This window comes from Bos grunniens, chromosome 22 (genome assembly GCF_055505025.1).
Source record: "Bos grunniens cultivar Pamir isolate PY7600 chromosome 22, Bosgru_T2T1.0, whole genome shotgun sequence".
In the NCBI taxonomy this organism is placed as follows: Eukaryota; Metazoa; Chordata; class Mammalia; order Artiodactyla; family Bovidae; genus Bos; species Bos grunniens.
This window is the reverse complement of record NC_141186.1, coordinates 58,422,527-58,442,019: the sequence shown is the minus strand read 5'-3', so window position 1 is coordinate 58,442,019 and position 19,493 is coordinate 58,422,527. Positions and strand designations below refer to the sequence as shown.

The following is a 19,493-nucleotide window of genomic DNA, read 5'->3' as shown; positions in this document are numbered from 1 at the left end:
TCAGAGTGCACCGAGCAGAGGCATTTTGTGCCTGTCTTCTCTGGCATCCCCTGTGGCACGTCCTGCAGGACGTGACGAGAAGCTGAAGTTCCGTGAGCTCTCAGTTCTTGCCTGTGGGTCCCAGGCAGTTCCCGGGGGAGCGTGCGGGCAGCCCTGGCTCCTGATGTCCACCACAGGCTGGTGATGGCCACTCCGATTCTCTCCCTGTGGCATCTGGTATCTGTGCTTAATTCTTGAATGCTTTCTCTATTCTTTTCTTGGTCATCTTTCTGTGTTTTCTCCTAGAGTTGATAGGTTACATAGAACTGTTTTTGGCTGTGAGGACTACGGTCTGCACACACTATGTTTCTAAAAACCATGGACCTTACCATCTGACCCAGCTGCCATCGTGTGCACATAAAACCCAGCTGCTCTATGCAAACGTCTGCTTAGTCCTTGCTGCTAAGATACAGGGGATAGGACTTCCTGGTGGTCCAGTGGCTGGGACTGCGATCTCAATGCAAGGGCTGTGGGTTCCGTCCCTGATAGGGAGCTAGGTCCCACATCCCACAACTAGAGAGCCTGCACACCACAGCGGAGGTTGGAGATCCGAGTGCTCAACCAAGACCTGGCACAGCCAAGTAAATAGTAAAAAAGTGTACCTGCAGGATAGTCCTCTGCGTGTCCCCAGACGGGTTTTGCGAGCCCTTACGGAGCTCAGGCTGCCTGCCTGGAGGGTTGGAGCTGGGGCCCAAGCCACAGTAGGGGCCATTCAAGCAGCTTCCTGCCAGGCTGCTTCTCCAGGCCTACAGGGGTGCTGCCCTCAGAGGGTGCAGTCAGAGGGCCCCAGAGCCGTGCCTTGGATTTCCAGGGCTGCACGGCACCCTGAGCTCCAGCCAGCTGGATGGCCCAATGTCACCGGAGCTGGTGACTGGTAGTTTCTGCAACGTGGTATCACATCACTCAAGGGGGAGCCTCTCTAGCAGATGCCATACCTGCATCCCCGTGTTGGTGGCTTATGGTCCCGACTTGTGGTTCCCCACGAACAAGGATGGACAGACAAAATGTGCGGGTACATACTCAGCATTGAGGTGACACGTGCCCCAATTAAAACCTGAGTAACTTGAGCTTCCCAAGTAAGACTAAAAGCATCAGCTGCAAATAGGCACTTTTCATACGTTTTAAATAGTGGTTTTTAAAGGTCTGCCCAAACTAGGCTGTTTTCACACATCCTTCTGTGACAGATGTAGGCACATTGTGGAGCTATTGCAGGTTTGGTTCCAGACCCCCACGATAAAGCCAGTATCACTGATGACAGATTACCATGACAGTGAAAAAGTTTGAACTGGTGCAGGAATTATGAAAATGTGACACAGAGACATGAAGTGAGCAAATGCTGTTGGAAAAAACGCTCCAGGAAACTTAATGCAGGGTTGCGCAAACATTCAATTTGTTAAAAAAAAATAAGCAATAAAGTGAAACACGATCAGCAAGGAATGCCTGTAATACATACCTACGTTTTAGCCTGCAGTCGGAGGGGAGGAATGTTCCACTGGGCGAGCGGTTGCCAGCTGTGAGCAATGCTCACCTGCACTGGATGGCAAGTCACTGGAAATTCCGGGAGTCACCCTGGCAGGCTCCAGAGGCTCAGTGATGCTTGTGTCCCTCGGCTCTGGTGAGCTTCGTGGATTTCATTCTTGGGCAGGCCCTTCCCAGTAGCAGATCCAGCATTACAGCCAGCTGCTTGCCAGCTGCTGAGCTTTCATTTTCGACTGGCTCACGTGCTGGTCCCTGCCTAGCCTTCATGGCGAGGAGAACCCAATATATGTTAGGATCAGAAGAGCAATGGTCCCTGAATCGCTCACTCAACTATTACGTGATCTCACAGTTACAAGTGTTTTGCAAAAAAGCAGGGAAAAGAGAAAAGATAACATGTGTAAAGGGCTTCCCCGGTGGCTCAGCATCGAAGAATCTGCCTGCAGTGCAGGAGCCACAGGGGACTTGGGTTCCATCCCTGGGTTGGGAAGATCCCCTGGAAGAGGGTGTGGCAACCCGCTCCAGTATTGTTGCCTGGAGAATCCCATGGACAGAGGAGCCTGGGGGGCTGCAGGCCATGGGGTCACACAGAGCCGTCCCAGCTGCAGTGAGTTGGCACGCGTGCACCATGTGCAGAGGCCTTCATGCTATTGCATCCGGGGAAAAGGGGGTCAGAGGACTGCCGTTCAGCACAGAGATCTGAGAGGAAACCCAGCGGGGTAGCTGAACCAAACTTAAGATTCCTGAGGGGAAAACCAACTGAAGGGCCATCGGTTTCTAGAAAGGATTTATCAAGTTTGCAGGTGCTACACAGATAGCCTGAGGGCCCTGAGAATGTAAGGATGACAAATATGACCTTCGTCAGGCAAAGTGCCCTAGAGGTTACAAAATCAGAAGTTAGATGGTGTATGTGAGATGGACGCTTCTCAATTAGACGTTGTTTTTAATGTGTTCAACAACAGGGACGAGGGCAGAAGCATGGAGGTGAGAGGATGCAGCTCTTCCGGCAGCAGCGTTGAAAGCGAGGAACCTAGAGGACGACTTCCCAGGTGACTCAGTGGCAGAGAATCTCCCCGCCAGTGTAGGAGATGCGGCTTCGGTCCCAAAGTCGGGAAGATCCCCTGGAGAAAGGTGGCAGCCCACTCCAGTGTTCTTGCCTGGAAAATCCCATGGATGGAGGAGCCTCGCGGGCTACAGTCCATGGGGTGCCAAGGAGTCGGACACGACTGAGTGAGCACACTGATTGGTTGGGCCTGAGCCACGTGCCCATCATAGAACTAAGGGTCAGATTATCCACCTAGGGATAATCTGGTCTGAGTGAGGAGAGGGGTACTTCTCTCAAAGGAACCAGGGGAAAGAGTGGGTGGGAGCTGGAGACAGAGTGCCTGTTATATAAGAATAACTTGCCATCTCCCCTAACTTACACAAAAATAGAGCCTTTGATTATTAATGAATTATTAGTGGCAAAGTTTTTGGAACAGACTTCATAGCAGAGATGTTATGATTGGAAGTCACTGCTCTGGAATCTAGTAACAGGCCCTCGAGTACCCTGGGGGGGTCAGTGTGCATGCAGCTTAGGTGTTTCATGACTGGCTGGAGAAGGAAATGGCAGCCCACTCCAGTGTTCCTGCCTGGAGAATCCCAGGGACGGGGGAGCCTGGTGGGCTGCCGTCTGTGGGGTCGCACAGAGTCGGACACGACTGAAGCGACTCGGCAGCAGCAGCAGCAGTGACAGTAGCTGGAGCCCTCTTCAGGGGCTGAGCTGGGGGCCCGCAACATGAGTGTATTCGGCTGAGAGTAGGCACTGGGGTCCTTGGAGCTCTGAGGAAGGCGGGTTATTTGCATGATGTGAGTGAGAATGAGTCCCACCCAACAAGCGGCTTGTTAGCAGGTACCGTCGTCTCAACCCCTGGGCCCAGGGCCTGGCCAAAAGCGTGTCCCCAGGAAATGCTGAATGACTGAGCAGTTAAACTATAAGAAAGCCAGTGACAACCCTACCATTGGAAAGAGTAAATGGTACTTTTTTTTCAGCTTTATTGAAGTGAAATTGATATAATTGTGAGGTATTTCAAGTGGGCATTGTAATGATTGGACGAATGTATACATTGTGAAGGGATCCCCACCTTCTGGTTATGAATGCATCCATCACCTCATGTCCGTCTGTGTGTGCGTGTGGTGAGCACTTTCTTAGCAGATTAGAGTGTGGTCAGCTTAGTCACCATGGTTCACACTGAACTGTCAGATTCACTCATACCTGAGAGTCTACTCCTTCTCTGCCATCTGTGTCTCCCCATCTTCCAGACCTAGAGACCATTTTCTAAGAGTTTGACCTTTTCCTTTTTTTTAGATTTCACACATGGTACATGCAGTGTCTGGCTTATTCCACTTAGCATAATGCCCTCAAGGTCTGTGTTGTTGCAAATGGCAGAATTTCTTCTTTCCTTGTGGCTGAATAACAGTCCATCATATGCACATATGCGTGTTATCACTACTGCTTTATCCATTCAGGGCAAAGGGTTCCTTCACAGGTGAGCTTTGCACACTGCTTTCCAGACACTTGTGATGTCCTGCCCACAAGTGGACAGTTGCCCTTCTAGCCATCTTGGCCCATTGCCATTTACCTGAGAACCACAGTAGACACCTCAGTTCAGTTCAGTTCAGTCGCTCAGTCATGTCCGACTCTTTGCGACCCCGTGAATCACAGAACGCCAGGCCTCCCTGTCCATCACCAACTCCCGGACTTTACTCAGACTCACGTCCATCGAGTCAGTGATGCCATCCAGCCATCTCATCCTCTGTCGTCCCCTTCTCCTCCTGCCCACAGTCCCTCCCAGCATCAGAGTCTTTTCCAATGAGTCAACTCTTCACATGAGGTGGTCAAAGTACTGGAGTTTCAGCTTCAGCATCATTCCCTCCAAAGATATCCCAGGGCTGATCTCCTTCAGAATGGACTGGTTGGATCTCCTTGCAGTCCAAGGGACTCTCAAGAGTCTTCTCCAACACCACAGTTCAAAAGCATCAATTCTTCGGCACTCAGCCTTCTTCACAGTCCAACTCTCACATCCATACCTGACCACTGGAAAAACCATAGCCTTGACTAGACGGACCTTTCCTCACTAGTTACCAATTTACACAGAAAACTAACACCAAGAAAATAAAGAAGCCAAGTGTTTTAAATTCATTTTTAGATCCATTGCCCAAGTTTAGTACCTGGAACATGTAGATTTATTTTCTGGACTGCTTCTAGAGGTCTTCTGGATGTGGAAGTAGCATGCCCCACTGTAGTTTCTGCCATTGATTGTTGTTGAGCCCCCAAGTCGTGTCCAATTCTTTTGCCACCCCAGGCTCCTCTGTCCATGGGATTTCCCAAGCAAGAATACTGGAGTGGGTTGCCATTTCCTTCTCCAGGGGATCTTCCCACCCCAGGGATTGAACCCACGGCTCCTGCACTAGGAGGATAGGCAGTAGGCGGATTCTTTACTGCTGAGCCACCAGGGAAGCCCCAAGTCAAATAAACCCGGCTTCAAATCCCAGCTGTGCCACAGACCAGCTGGGCCAGTTACTCACACCGTAACGTCAGCCTGTAAGGGCTGGAAAGCATTTCTGTAGGAAGCCGGGACAGAGCCTAGAATGTCACTGACACATCACGGACCTTGGGTTTGGATGTCCTGAAGGGGAGGCAGTCCTGGGAGGCCCATTCAGTTTCCTCAGGTCACTCACTCACTCTCTTCCAACTATCCCCACTTTCTTTTTTCCTCCCCAGATAGATTTCAGGAGGACCATGAATGTGAAAAAATTTAACTCAATTAAAATTTATCCTCAAATGAGTTCTCAGTGCCAGGCTTTGTCAGTGGCGAACTGCCCAGTGCCGGTGCTGTACAGGACGTGGCGACGAGGTGCGGGGCTGAGCACACGGTGGCGGTGGCGGAAGTGGGTCCGGTCTGAGCTGTCTTCTGAGCAGCAGGAAGGGGCGTGAGTCCAGGGCCCTGGGAGCCCCGCCGAGCTCCCAGGCGGGAGCCGTTTCTGCCCGGTCAGGGGTCTGCAGGGAGGCCAGTGACTGGAGAAGGAGCGAGGCCGCACAGGGGCCCTGGCGTTAGTGACGAGGAGTCTGCACGGGCCCTCCTGGTCGCACGCCGACTCTTTTTCCTCCTTTTCGCTCCCCTTTCCCTGGTGCTCAGCACGTGTTTGTCGGTGGCTCCCCACGCATCCTGGCTCAGCGTGGTTTCGGTGGTCCGTAAGCCCGGCTATCCCGCCGTGCCCCGGTGAGGGCAGGGGAGCGGCCAACGTGCAAAACCGGCGCGTGCGCGGCCCCAGTCCGTGACTGCACGGTGGCTCTGGGCATCTCACACCCGCGGGTGAGGCAGGCCCCGGGGCTGTGCCCCTGGCGTCGCCTCCACAAAGCGCCCACCCTGCTCAGAGGGCGAGGGGCTCCCCCTGGGGCGGGGTCGGCTCTCGCGTGCGAGTTCCGGCGAAAGCGTCTCGGCGTCCAGCTTCCGGCCTCAGCGCCTCGCCTGGAGAGAGGGGCGAGGAGGGCCGCAGCCTGGGCTCGCGCTCCGCCCGGCTTCCGGCCCCGCGCTCGCCTCACGGCCGCCTCCGCTGTCGGCAGCAGGTGGCGCTGCGCTCCGTGCCTTTCTGCCGCCGCGATCCTCGGTTCGCACCCAGCATCTTTTGGAATTGGCCAGCCACGGCTGCCATTCATTTCCTTAAACCCGGACAGCGTGTGGAGCTCCAGCCTAACAGTATCTGTCGCTACCAGGAGCAAAGAAGGAAAGAAAATCGCGAGCTGTTAAGGCGCCAGGGAGCAAATCGTCGGGTAAAATGCCCTGCGTGCCCACATACTGCTGAGTTAAAACGAAACCCATCGTCGGCCCGGCCGCATCCCAGACAAGATGCCTCGGGTCAGCACTCTGTCCTGTGCGCGTCTGTAGTCGGCGGGCGGGCGAGGCGCCCTCGTCGGGGTTTGAGTCAGGAGGCTGCCACCGTTGAGGGGATGTTTTCACCTCGCGGCCTCGGGGCCTTCAGCTGTGCACTGTCCTTTCAGCTTAAGCCCTGTGTGTTGCGGGAAGGCCTGCGGTCATTCTGTTATTGATTAACAGAGCCTCGGCTTGGAGTTCTTGAAAAAACTCTCGGTGATGGTATTTGCAAGCCAGCAGTGTGTGCTCCGCGAAGAGGAGAGATTTGGAGCCCCGAGGTCTTGTTTGCCAGCATGACTGCCTAGTGGCCCAGCCTCTGAGCCTCAGTTTGCTCCTCCCTGACCTGAGGGTGGGAGCTGTGCTCACCTTACGAGGAGGCTGAGCCTTCAGCGACGTCCACGCAGGATCTGGCTCAGGGCCGGCCTGCAGTCGGAGCTCAGAGTATCTCTTGTTTCCCTAATTAAACCAGTGGTTCTATGCCGTGTGCTCCCTGACTCCTGACTGTCTTTCAGGCCTCTGTACTCGTCCAGAGTACAAAAGACCACTTGTAAACACTTCTCTTATAATAAGGATCAGAGCTCTTCTTTATGAAGTCATAGTTTCTACCTGGCTGACTCTACTACAACATTATTTAAAAAGTAATCATCACATTGATACCTGCCATGGTTTTTCCTTTAAGACTTTCCCAGGCTGAGGACTGCTAGCAAGTGGGTTGGATAAAAGTGCATCATGATGAGGATTTGGAAGTCAGATGAAGGGCAGGGGGCTTCCCCTGTGCAGAGTTTCGACCCCCCCCCCCCCAACCCTTGGCTCTCGGCGGTGTTTTTCTCATACAGCTTTAGGATCCAGGGGAAATGAGTGGAACCAGCTCTTTGAACAAGGTCACCCAACAGCATCACGAGGTGATGACGTCACTGTCAGCTCTTGCCCAGGAAAAACCTAGGGCTCAAATAACTGAAGGAGAGGACAGGTCATCTCCATGGCAGGTTGGCAGAGCTGATTGCAGGCCACCATCAAACATCAGGCCCGGAGTTAAAATGACCCGGGGCCACGCCTGCCTCTGCTCAGTCTGCCTTGGGTGGCCTCGCTGCCCTTGCTTCCTCAGGACAACTGAATATCACCAACGGGTGGCTTTTTTGGTTGTTCCATTTCCTAGAAGAAAGGTTACCAAGTGCCAGAATCAAAATAGAATGTGGATGGTGTCCCAGGAATCCTGTGCAATCCAAGCACACTCATATTGTCCCCTCCGGCCTGGAGGGGACGGAGCAGATAAGCGAAATCGCAAAGTTATTATCGCTCTGTTGGAAGTGACATCACGGAAGGCCTCTGGGCAGCCTCTCTCTCCCAGCTGGTCATGTTTCCGCCAGGCTGTGTGTCAAGTGAATCCTAGTTTTAGCCCTAGAGGGACGCTGGTGCAAAGTCCCTTACCTAAGGAATCCTTTTGTTAAAATGAGCGGTTATGCCCAACTTTATCCATTTCCCAATTCATGATTTTTACATTTTTTTTCTCCTTGGCTTAAATTTTTTATTATTATTAATGGTATAATAGAGTTTTCCAAATGGTAGTGAAATACCCATGATAGCTTGCCTGAAGAACAAAAAACAAAAATTGAAGAATTCAGAGCTTTGTAGATTTGTCTTTCACATATATGGTGGGTATTATCTCTTTTTTAACTGTAAAAACCCAGTGTAAAATTTACTCTCTTTAACCACTTCTAAGCGCACGGTTCAGCAGTGTTAGGTGTGTTCACAGTGTGCCACACACACCGCGTTTCTTAAAGCAAGCACTCCTGAACGTCTCTATCAACAATTAGAGACATCCCCTCTATGTAATGTTTTTCTCCCCTGACATAATGCCTAAGTTATAATCCTTTCCCAGGATTTCAAAGCCTCAAAAACTAGTTCTAGACAAAGTCCATGGGCAGCACTTAAAGTGTAGGGAGCACTAAGAGAGGGCTGTGGAGCTTCATCCTCGGTTCATCACAGTCCAGGCGCACTTGGGTAGAAAGCCTCTGGACCTGCATAAGGAGAGCTGGCCTCGGGACTGGCCGGTGAGGCTCATGGTCAGGGCATTCAGGTCACAGCATCCTTGCCTAAAGCCTCTGGTGCCTTCCCATCTCACCAGAGTAACCTTTCCTGCCCAACCTGTCTCATCCCCTCCCCACCCCAGCCTGGCCCACCTCTCTGATCTCATTTCCTTCTGGCCTCCTCACTGGCCTCCTCGCTGGCCCTCGAAAATGGCAAGCTCATTCCCTCTCAAAGGCCTTTTCATTTACTCCTACCTCTTTCTAGAATAATCTCAACTTGTGCTGAGCAATAGAAACCCTTATGAAACTCATAGCATTCTCAATGCCCAAGCCACATTCTGTACCAATTAAATCATCATCTCTGGGGTGTAAAAAAAAATTCCGCAAAAATTCCAATATAACCACGTTCCAAAAGCAGCGTCTTGGTTCAGTGGTTCTAAATCAGAAATAGTAGCATCACCTGGGAAGCCCAACCCTAGACTTACTGCCTTGGAAACTTTAAAAGTAGCCCCTGGGAATATGTGGTGCCTGCCGAAGCCTGAGAACCACTGCCCCACATGCTCCTGCTCGAGAGGTGGCCTGCGGGCCAGCAGCCCTTGCAGGCTTGTTAGAACAGCAAAATCTGACACAAGCTGGTGAACCCAACCCACTGAACCGGAAGCTGCACCCAACATCCCAGCGCCTCCTGCACGTTCCCGTTGGAGAAGCTGTCTAGCTCCGCGCCACGGGAGACCGAAGAGCGGTAACGCCCCGGGAGCCCCGAAGAGCGGTAACGCCCCGGGAGCCCCGAAGAGCGGTAACGCCCCGGGAGCCCCGAAGAGCGGTAGCGCCACGGGAGCCCCGAAGAGCGGTAACGCGCCGGGAGCCCCGAAGAGCGGTAACGCGCCGGGAGACCGAAGAGCGGTAACGCCCCGGGAGACCGAAGAGCGGTAACGCCCCGGGAGCCCCCCAGCACCTAGAGCCCAACTTCCGAATCTAACACCCAGAGACTCGGAGGAAAGGCTGCTCTGGCAGTGGTGCGTTGTAACCGGCTGGATAAAAGCAAAGCCGATGAATTTGTTGTACTGTAAGGAAATAACAGGGTGAGATGGTTGGATGGCATCATGACTCAATGGACATGAGTTTGACAAACGCCAAGAGATAGTGAAGGGCAGGGAAGCTTGGCATGCTGCAATTCGTGGGGTCGCAGAGTCAGATACGACCGAGTGACTGTACAACAAAGGAAATACATGGTTGTATAAATATGAAAGAGAAGGGAAAACTCTTCCTTGTAGTCGAATGCCAGCTAATAAGCATAGAAGGAAAGATGGAGTAAGAAAATCACCCACAGGTGCTAAAACTCATGGTGAAAATTTGAGGAACAGGATGCTTCTAGTCCAAAAGTGCCTCCCCACACATGATTTATTAATCGCAAAGTGGACAGTATAACTTTTTAGTGGAGAAACCTGTCAGCGACCCCCTTCATCCGGCAATCTTAGTTAGCATCGCCCACCCTGGGACAGCCCGGCACCACCCGCCTCCTGCTGCGAGGTGCTGAGGAGGGCACAGTATCCCTCCCATGGCAGTCTTTCCTCAGGAAGCATCAGGAAATCCAAATAAAGCAACAGGTCACAGAGTAACCAGCCTGCATGCTTAAAAAATGCCAAGGTCAAGAGACAAAGGATGGCCAGAGAACTGTTCCAGACTGAAGGAGACTAAAGACACGTCAGGGCCCCATGCAGTATGAGATCCCGGCCCCGGAAAAACGTATGTCGTTTTAAAAGAAGCAACTGACAAAACTTAAGTATGGACTGTGGTTGTGTAAGCGGGTGTTTTTATCTTAGAAACTGTAGGGTAATGGGGCAGGATATTACAGTATTTACTCTCAAATGGTCCGAAGAAAGTGTGTGTGCATGAGCGAGTGTGTATATGTGTGTAATGTGTGCTATATAGAGAGAGACAGAAGAGAGAGGAGGGCGAAACACGAACAGCTGGTGGTGACTCTGAAGACGGGAGCTCCTTGTACTGTTTCAGAACTTTTCTGTATGTTTAAAACTATATCAGAATAAAAGTCACATCCCCTCCCCTCAGGAAAAGACCCACGAGAACAAACGGAATAGAGCAAGGACGCAGCAGTGATCGGAGCGCCCAGGCTTCCGAGTCCAGCCTGCCGGCCTCCTCCATGGATCACTCCGTCCAGTGCAGCCCAGCCACCACTCTGTCAGTCAGACCCTCTCTACTGTTTCACTGCACTCCTACCCTCATAGCACTTCGTGGGCATGTAGAATTATCCTTGTTCACACGCCTGTCTACTCATTTACTGTCTCTCCCCTCGGATGTGAGCTGCGTCAGCACAGAGACTGTATCTGCCTTGATATACCCCCAGCACAGAGCCTAACAGCTCAGAGGCACCTCCTGTGTGTGTTAAGTGAATGAACAGACACCAGACCTCAGTCCCCTCGACCTGAGAACGAGCGAGGCGCTGCTCTACAATGCAACAGCAGACCCTTTCCCAGCCCCGACACTGGCAGGAGTCTGACAACGTGTGAACTGCTGTCTAAAGATAAAGAGCGTCTGAACTCTCCTAGGCTTGTAGTTGCAGGCCGTGTGTGCTAAGTCACATCAGTCCTGTCCGACTCTCTGCGACCCCGTGGGCTGTAGCCCGCCAGGTTCCTCTGTCCGTGGGATTGTCCAGGCAAGAATACTGGAGCGGGTTGCCATGCCCTCCTCCAGGGGATCTTCCCGACCTGGGGATCGAACCTGCGTCTCTTACGTCTCCCGCATTGGCTGACAGGTTCTTTACCATTAGCGCCACCTGGGAAGCCCTTTTATTTACAATCTCTCATTTAATCTTCACAATGACCCTTTTCCGTTCACCTGTTTAGCAGACAACATATCGAGTGCCTGTTCCTCACTAGGCACTAAGGAAACACTGATTATGACAGGCACAACCCTTACCCCGATGGAGCTAGCCTGATTAGCCAGAGCTGCTGAGAAAGCCAGGACCCAGAGAGGCTGCCCAGCTCGCTGAAGCCACACAGCAGGCTCAGGGCGGAGCTGGGAGGCGACCAGTGTCTCGCCCCAAGCCCATCTGCTCAGGCTCAGGGCGGAGCTGGGAAGGTAACCAGCGTCTCACCCCAAGCCCATCTGCTCTGCAGTGCTGGGACTTGGCCACCCCCAAGGAGCTCCTGCTGCTGCGAGCCGGCCTCGGACGCCCCCAGGGCTCCCCCAGCCCCCCATCTCCCGTGACCTCGACTCTCACCCTCACGGTGCCCCTTTGCTCGGAAAGGAATAGAACGTGCTGTATCTCAGCCATCCTGATCGTGTGTTTGATTACTCCACGGCTTCTTGGTGCCGTTTGCTTCAGATAAGCTAGAGTCTGTTCTGCCTCACTGGGCAAAGGCTAAGTTCAGTGTAACCTAAGAAACAATCTAAGCAGGAGACACAATCAAACAAGCTTACCAGAAAAAATAACTGAAAAAGCAAAAACCAAGAAACCAAATAAAAACCCACCTCAGAAATGTTTAATGCAGAGACCAAGCATAAAGAATTAAAACAATGTAAGGGAGTGGGGAAACTTCCTAAAAGATGTTTGATTTTTCTTCAACCCATTGATCTTTCCCCTCCTTGAAAGCGTTCTCCACCAATTAATCACTCAACTTATTACCCGGCCCTGTTTCCCTGTTTATAATTTTGAGCCTCAGGAATCCCTGTGAAAAGACCACAATAAATCTCGCTGGTCAGCAAGACAAACATTTATCTTAAAGGATCAATTACTGCACTGGGAGGTCTCGGATTCCTGGGGTCTGGTGCATGCCTCCACCCTTGATTTGTTGGGTGACCTTCGCCTCTCTGTAACTGGGTTTCTGGAGCCGCACAAGGAAAGCTGTTACCCCCCTGAGTTGTGTTCTGAAATTTCCCTGGGTCCCCTGTTGGAGAATAGAAGAGGGTATTTGGCCAAGGACATGATTTATCTGTGCCCATGAATGCCTCTCCTCCTTCTGGAAGCCAGCTAATTATGTTCAGAGTTGGAATGCATTCTCTGTGGGCACCTAAAGTAGATTCCTTGCGGGAATGTCTGGCGAGTGGGTGCATAGAAGAGACGCATTAACAGAGTCTTGTCATTCTAGAGAAAAATGTCTGATCTCCTTTTCAGTGGCCACACAGTTCAGAGTTAGGGAGGGGGGTGAACAGGAAAACAGTGTTATTCTTTGGAACCACAATTTCACAGATGATTTACCCACAAGAAGCTTTTTGTCACCAAGGGGTGGCACTTATTTTTTTCAAGCAAGCCAGGCAGCTAACTGGCAACCAGGTGGGTGATGAGACGACCACCTAGTGAGTTCTCCATCACTGGAGGTAACTAAGGATAGGAGCCCTCCGCAGAGGGTGGAGCAGAGAAGGTTCAAGCACCAGAAGAGAGTTTCAGCTCAATGCCATTCATCCCCTCTAACCCTGAGATTTGGGAATTCTAGTCCCTTTCCGTGTCCCGTGCTCTTCTGAACAGACAGTCTGAGCTCCGCAGCCACATGTGGGACAAAGGGTGGTGAACGGTAAGATCACAGGAAAATTTGAGATTCAAATCTCACAAAGAAAGATGACTTTATATCTGCTACAAACCATGAACCAGAACTAGGATTCCAGAAGGAGAGGGTGAGTAGGGCGTTGTGTGCTTGAGAGCACACCTTTCAGTAGAAAGTGTTTCCTGGACCGTGGACTGTGCAGCCTAAAAGGGACTCGAGGCAGCCTCTGGGATACCTCTGGATGTAGCTTTCAGCCATAGAAGCCCCATCTCTGATTACAGACAGAAGGCACCCCAGCCTCCGAGACCCAGAGACGGTGAGCACGGTGGTGGAGGCTGGGGATGGTGTCAGCTTTTAATCAGGCACTTATTTTAGAGTAAATAACAGCCACAATGATAACAGGAGCTGCCAGTTCTCTGCATCTCCTCTGATCATCTACCATGTGCAGGTATGAGGCATAATCTGCCTCACTTAGCTCTACAGTTCTTCGAGGTAGATGCCATATGCCTATTTCACAGATGAAGAAACACAGGCTTCCAGAGAGCAGAAGTGACTTGTCTCGCAAATGGTGATGCCAGTGTTCACGATCAAGTCTGTCCGACTCAGCATTCATGTTCTCTCCACTGTGTCAACAGTCTTGATTGAAGAGTAGGGATTATTAACCCCAATTTTGCAGATAGAAAAACTGAGCTCTGAAAGTGGAAATATCAGGGAAACTGAGTTTTGACTAATTCCCAATTTCTGCCAGATGTCCTGTGAGAAGAACCTTGTAGAGCCTTAGAGCCAGGCAGCACCCGCAGGGCGGTTGGGATGATCCCTTCAGTCTGCAGAGGAGAACCCGGCTCGGACTGGGGTGGAGGCGAGCAACTTGAGGGCATGAGGCAGGATGGTGGCTGGCCAGGCAGGACGTGAGGGTGAATGGCCTTCGGGTGGAGTGGGATGGGCCTGCGCTGACCACCTCCTAGGTGCCTTTGGGCTGGCAGGGATGCCTGGCTTTGAGGCTGCGAGAGGTCTGTCTGTGACCTTGAAGAGCATCCATGGGGCGGGGGCCGTGGGGGCTGAACTTCTGGCAGGAAAGCTGGGTCCCTGTGTGAGGACATGGACCCGCAGACCGGGCCCCAGGGTCAAAGTGTCACCAGCCCGGTAGCTGTCCATGTTGCAAACCTGAGGAAAGGCAGGGGGCACGAGTGGGGCTTTCTTTGAGGAGGCAGGTCTTTATTCGCAGGTGCCCCAGCTCATTCTGCAGCTTCTTCAGAGGCTCTGGGGTAGTGTGAGGATTCCCCGCATCCACCTGAGCTCCCTTCTCCCCCTCTGGCTGCAAGGCCATGATCTGACTGCCCTCTTTAGAAGCCTTTCAGGTGCCAGGCCCTAGGCTTGCCACTCCACATGCAAAATCTGACACAGAGCTTTCCCAGCAATCCCGTGGCCGTGCCCTAGTGAGCTACGGCTCAGAGACAGTGAGTGACTTGGCCAAGCTCACACAGCTGATGTCACAGAGCCAGGACGGCAGCTCTGTCAGGATAGGGATTTCCGACTCTTTCGATTCACTGCTGTATCCCTGGTGTGTGGCACAGAGCAGCCACCCGATGCATATTCCTTGAGTCAATGTCTGACTCCAGGGCGGTCCTGTTGCGCCACACCTCGCTGCCTCTCGAAAACACCATAATGAGAGAGTTCAGTTTTGAGTGAAAGCAGATTTAAAGGCCGTCAGTCAAGAATGAATCCGTGAAGTCCGTTCCTTTGTGTATTTTTTATACTCGGTAAATATGACAATGAAGAAAGCTCCCTGGAGAGAGTGTAAGTTGCACTGTGTGTTTATAATTAGTAATCAGGGCTCTGAAGAATTCATCTCTTCCCCAAGCAGGCTCAGCAAGGCGCTTGTTGGTCCATTTTGCTTTTTGCTTCCCTGCAGACAACACGCGCGCCGACAGGCGGTTGCTTTTCCTCTCTGAGATGGTTCAAAGTCCTTTGATTTTATAGCTCAGAGTCTCTAAGTCACTTTCTTCAAGCCACAAATTTGTGACTTTCTATATTCCCAGACTCTGGTAGCGCAGAAAGGGTAGCCTATATATTCTCAAATTTCCAAAGAGGAAACTTGTAGCAAGGTCGGCTTACAATATAGTTCCCTCTGTTGACTGGCATGGTCCAAGTTCATTGAATGTTTTGTTTATTGGATCATAACCCTCCATTCACTCTTGGGCTCTCTCATTTTCAGCAACTAGAATTCTATAAATTACAACTGAGCTCCACCTAAACTTTCAGTTCAGTTCAGTTCAGTCGCTCTGCGACCCCATGAATCGCAGCATGCCAGGCCTCCCTGTCCATCACCAACTCCCGGAGTTCACTCAGACTCACGTCCATCGAGTCAGTGATGCCATCCAGCCATCTCATCCTCTGTTGTCCCCTTCTCCTCCTGCCCCCAATCCCTCCCAGCATCAGAGTCTTTTCCAATGAGTCAACTCTTTGCATGAGGTGGCCAAAGTACTGGAGTTTCAGCTTTAGCATCATTCCTTTCAAAGAAATCCCAGGGCTGATCTCTTTAAGAATGGACTGGTTGGATCTCCTTGCAGTCCAAGGGACTCTCAAGAGTCTTCTCCAACACCACAGTTCAAAGGCATCAATTCTTTGGCGCTCAGCCTTCTTCACAGTCCAACTTTCACATCCATACATGACCACTGGAAAAACCATAGCCTTGACTAGACGAACCTTTGTTGGCCAAGTAATGTCTCTGCTTTTGAATATGCTATCTAGGTTGGTCATAACTTTCCTTCCAAGGAGTAAGCGTCTTTTAATTTCATGGCTGCAGTCACCATCTGCAGTGATTTTGGAGCCCCCCCAAAATAAAGTCTGACACTGTTTCCACTGTTTCCCCATCTATTTCCCATGAAGTGATGGGACCAGATGCCATGATCTTCGTTTTCTGAATGTTGAGCTTTAAGCCAACTTTTTCACTCTCCACTTTCATCATGAGGCTTTTTAGTTCCTCTTCACTTTCTGCCATAAGGGTAGTGTCATCTGCATATCTGAGGTTGCTGACTACTAATTATTTCTCTTCTTTCATGCTTCAGCATGTCATTTAGCATATCACAGAGCCCTATGCCAAAACAGTGAATTTTGAATGAAAACCTCTCAGAGTTGAAAGGGATCCTGCACATCCCCTAATCTGATTTTTCCCAAATTCTGTTTCACAAAGCAACTTCCCCATAAGATAGCGTAGCCAGAAACATTTCCTCTGTCAAGTAAGGTTGGCAACTGCTGTGTCCTCTGCCCTCCTGCCCGAGAGTCACAATGTGTAGGGGCAGCTGAAGCTCCCAAGAAGACCAGCGGCACACACATTGCTGTTTAACTCTGTCCCGCCCGGCGTCCCCAGAATTACTGGACCAGGGCAGAGGGAAGGCTAGGGGGATTTTTTTTTTTTTAACTTCTGAAAACTGCCTACTAGAAAACCCTTTGGGAAATGTCAGACTCTAGTTAGACCACACACACACACACACACACACACACTCCTGCAACCTTACAGATGTGGAAAGTGAGGTTCAGAGGGGAAGGAAGTGGCCTGAAGCTGGGCATGGTTGATGGCAGAGCTAGGCCTGGGACCCACATGCCTTAACTCCCAGGTTCATAGTTCATATCACCTATAATGCCCAGGTAAGATTGGTGGAACAGAGATCGCCAGGTAATAATGTATGGATCGGCCCAGCTTTTATTGTACTAAATAAGCAAGTTTTAAAATGCTGTTGAAGGATGGTTGACTCACAGCACTGTGTCAGTTTCAGGAATACAGCAACGTGGTTGAGCCATGTTGTATGGACACGTATGTTTGGGTTTCCCAGGCAGCACTAGTGGTAAAGAAACCACCTGCCCGTGCAGGACACGTAAGATCACGGGTTCCGTCCCTGGTCGGGAAGATCCCCTGGAGGTGGGCGTGGCACCCCCTCCAGCACTCTTGCCTGAAGAATCCCATGGACAGAGGAGCCTGGCGGGCTGCAGTCCACAGGGTTGCAGAGTCAGACACCATTGAAGTGATTGAGCACACACACACAAGCGCGTGTTCCTTCTTTCCCAGACTCTTTCCCCACGCAGGCTATCACACAACACGGAGTAGAGCTCCCTGTGCTCTACACTAGGACCTTGTCTGTTGTCTCCCGGGTAGAGTAGTGTGTGTGTGTGAATCCCAAATTCCCAACTCACCCCTCCCCGCCTCTCCCCTTTGGTAAATGCAGGTTTTTGGTATCTGTAAGTCTGTTTCTACTTTGTAAATAAGTTCATTTGTATTATTTTTTAGAAGTTAGATTATACATATGAGTGATATTGTGTGGCATTTGTCTTTCTCTGACTTACTTCCCTCAGTACGATAATCTCTAGGCCCATCCAAGTTGCTGCAGATGGCATTATTTCCTTCTTCTTATGGCTGAGTAATATTCCATTGTGTATATACATACATACATATATATACACCACATCTTCTTTATCCATTCCACTCTCGATGAACATGTCACTTGCTTCTGGGTCTCAGCTATTATAAATAGTGCTGCTCTGATAATTGGGGTGCGTGTGTCTTTTTGAATCATGGTTTTCTCTGAATACATGCCCAGATAAACTGGCTTTTTGAAGCTTATCATATTGAAAAAGATAGCTGTGGAACAAGGAAACTCTGTGTCCACCCCAGGTGACTTTCTTCCTTCTGGAGTACGGGTCCTCACATGGCTACTTTACCTCTTATCCAGCAGTAGATTATTTCTCATAAAGCAAACTGGAGTAGGGGGAAGATGGAGCGGGGCCAGCAGCCAGGCCATCGCATGGCAGCGCCCGATTGTTATTGTTAGTGACAAGCATCACAGCCACTTACTGACCGGGGACAGGGCGCTTCGGCGTGAACCGAGCTCGGGAGCCATACACCCTAGGTATGAGTCCTGGCCCCGTCATGAAATGACTGAGTGATCTTGGGCAAGAAATTTAATCTCCCAGGGCCCTTGTTCCCCATACGAAAATGCGGATAATAATAGCACCTATATTTTCCTGGCACTGCGGTCTCAGAGGATTTTGTGTCACGGTTTCTTCACTGGGAACACTGAGTAACAAACACAGTAGTTCCTGTCTTAGAAGAAGGAGGGTTTCCAAAAGACGCACAGAGGCTCACGAGGCAGCTGTGTCATAAAGCCCGAGGCGCTGAGCAGGGAGCCCAGGAAGGGCCTGTAGGTTGGCGTGCAACAGTCACAGGGAGGCAGGGTAGTGATCCCGGCAAAGACGAGAGGAGAGATGCTCCATATGTGCAGGAGATAAAGGCATATTTTCTAACAATAATTGAGGCAAAGAACAGCTTTGGAAGACAAATAGATCATCTTAACCAGAATGTTTTCACTGACAGTTGACAAATAAACAGCTCCAACTGGCTCAGGAAATGGACAGGAGCAGGAGAGCTGACCAGACACGGCTGGTCCAGGGGCCAGAGCCGTGTCGGCAGGAGCCTGTCTCGCTCCATCCCTTGGCTCCGCGTCACTTCTGCTGACTCAGCTCTCAGCCCGGCCCGCCCTTCATGCTGGCTGGATGGCCGCAGCAGCACCAAGGGGACATTCCATGGCCTAGCCGTCCTGCCTCCTTCCCAAATTTTCACGCAAAGTTCCAGGACTCGTTATGCTGGGCCTGGCCCAGAGCACATGCCCGTTTCAGTCGCTGGGTCTCATTGCCCGAGTCGCTTGTTTCCTCCTGGAAGTGAAGCAGACGTGGGGCTGGGACCCTCACCTTCCCCCTTTATTTCCTCCCATTTCTTTCCGTTTCCTGACCCTTGTCTGTGTCTTCAGTTGACCGACTGCTTCCCAGGCTTCACGACCACACCTCATCTGGCCCCAGAAAAGAAGTGGCCACCCTCCTAGAGGAGTCTTCTGGGTTGAGCTGGGCCTTTCTGTTGGCTGGAAGTAGATTTGGGGGACGCCAGTTCAGATAAACAGAGGCAGTGTGGTGTGTGACGCTAGCCCAGCAGAGGAGTTTTCCTCCTAGGTGCCCACTATGATTTAGCGTGGCTGCCTCGCAGAGGATGGTAGAGCTGAGCGCAGACTCAGAGGGGAAGGAAGCGTGACTGATTAACGTCTGCAGGGGCACTGGCGTGGGTGACGGCGGCAGACCTGCCGTGTGTGCCCCAAGCCTCTTAAAGACACAGCACGGGCCACGGAGCGTGACAGCCGTGTTCGTGGTCGCCGCCTCCTCTCAGTCTTGTGGTCACAGGGCAGTGACTCAGCCTCACAGGCGACAGTTCCCCGATTTGCACAGTGAGGACACTCACCCTCAAGAGCATCTAAAAGAATCCATGGAGACTGTACACAGGTGATGCCATGTTGCACCATAAATGGAGCTTTGCTTTTTGATAGAAATGGAAAGCTACCTCATTTTTCCAGGGGTCCCCTCCCCGAAGTGCTAACGTTGCCTTGCCTAGGATACCTCAGGCAGGAAGATTTTCAGGGGTTAGAACTTCTCTTTTGATAAATGCACTGTAGGTTCCTCACCCTCATCCCATCAGACCTTTATGGTACCTTGAATCC

At 51.4% G+C, this 19,493-nt stretch overlaps 1 long non-coding RNA gene across 1 annotated transcript; it reads left to right on the top strand.

Moving 5' to 3' along the window:
• Positions 1-1,243: 1,243 nt before the first annotated feature.
• Positions 1,244-2,969, top strand: LOC147348732 (uncharacterized). The gene is made up of 2 exons (XR_015151959.1): positions 1,244-1,654; positions 2,478-2,969. It is a non-coding gene; the product is annotated as an uncharacterized LOC147348732 (long non-coding RNA).
• Positions 2,970-19,493: the final 16,524 nt, after the last annotated feature.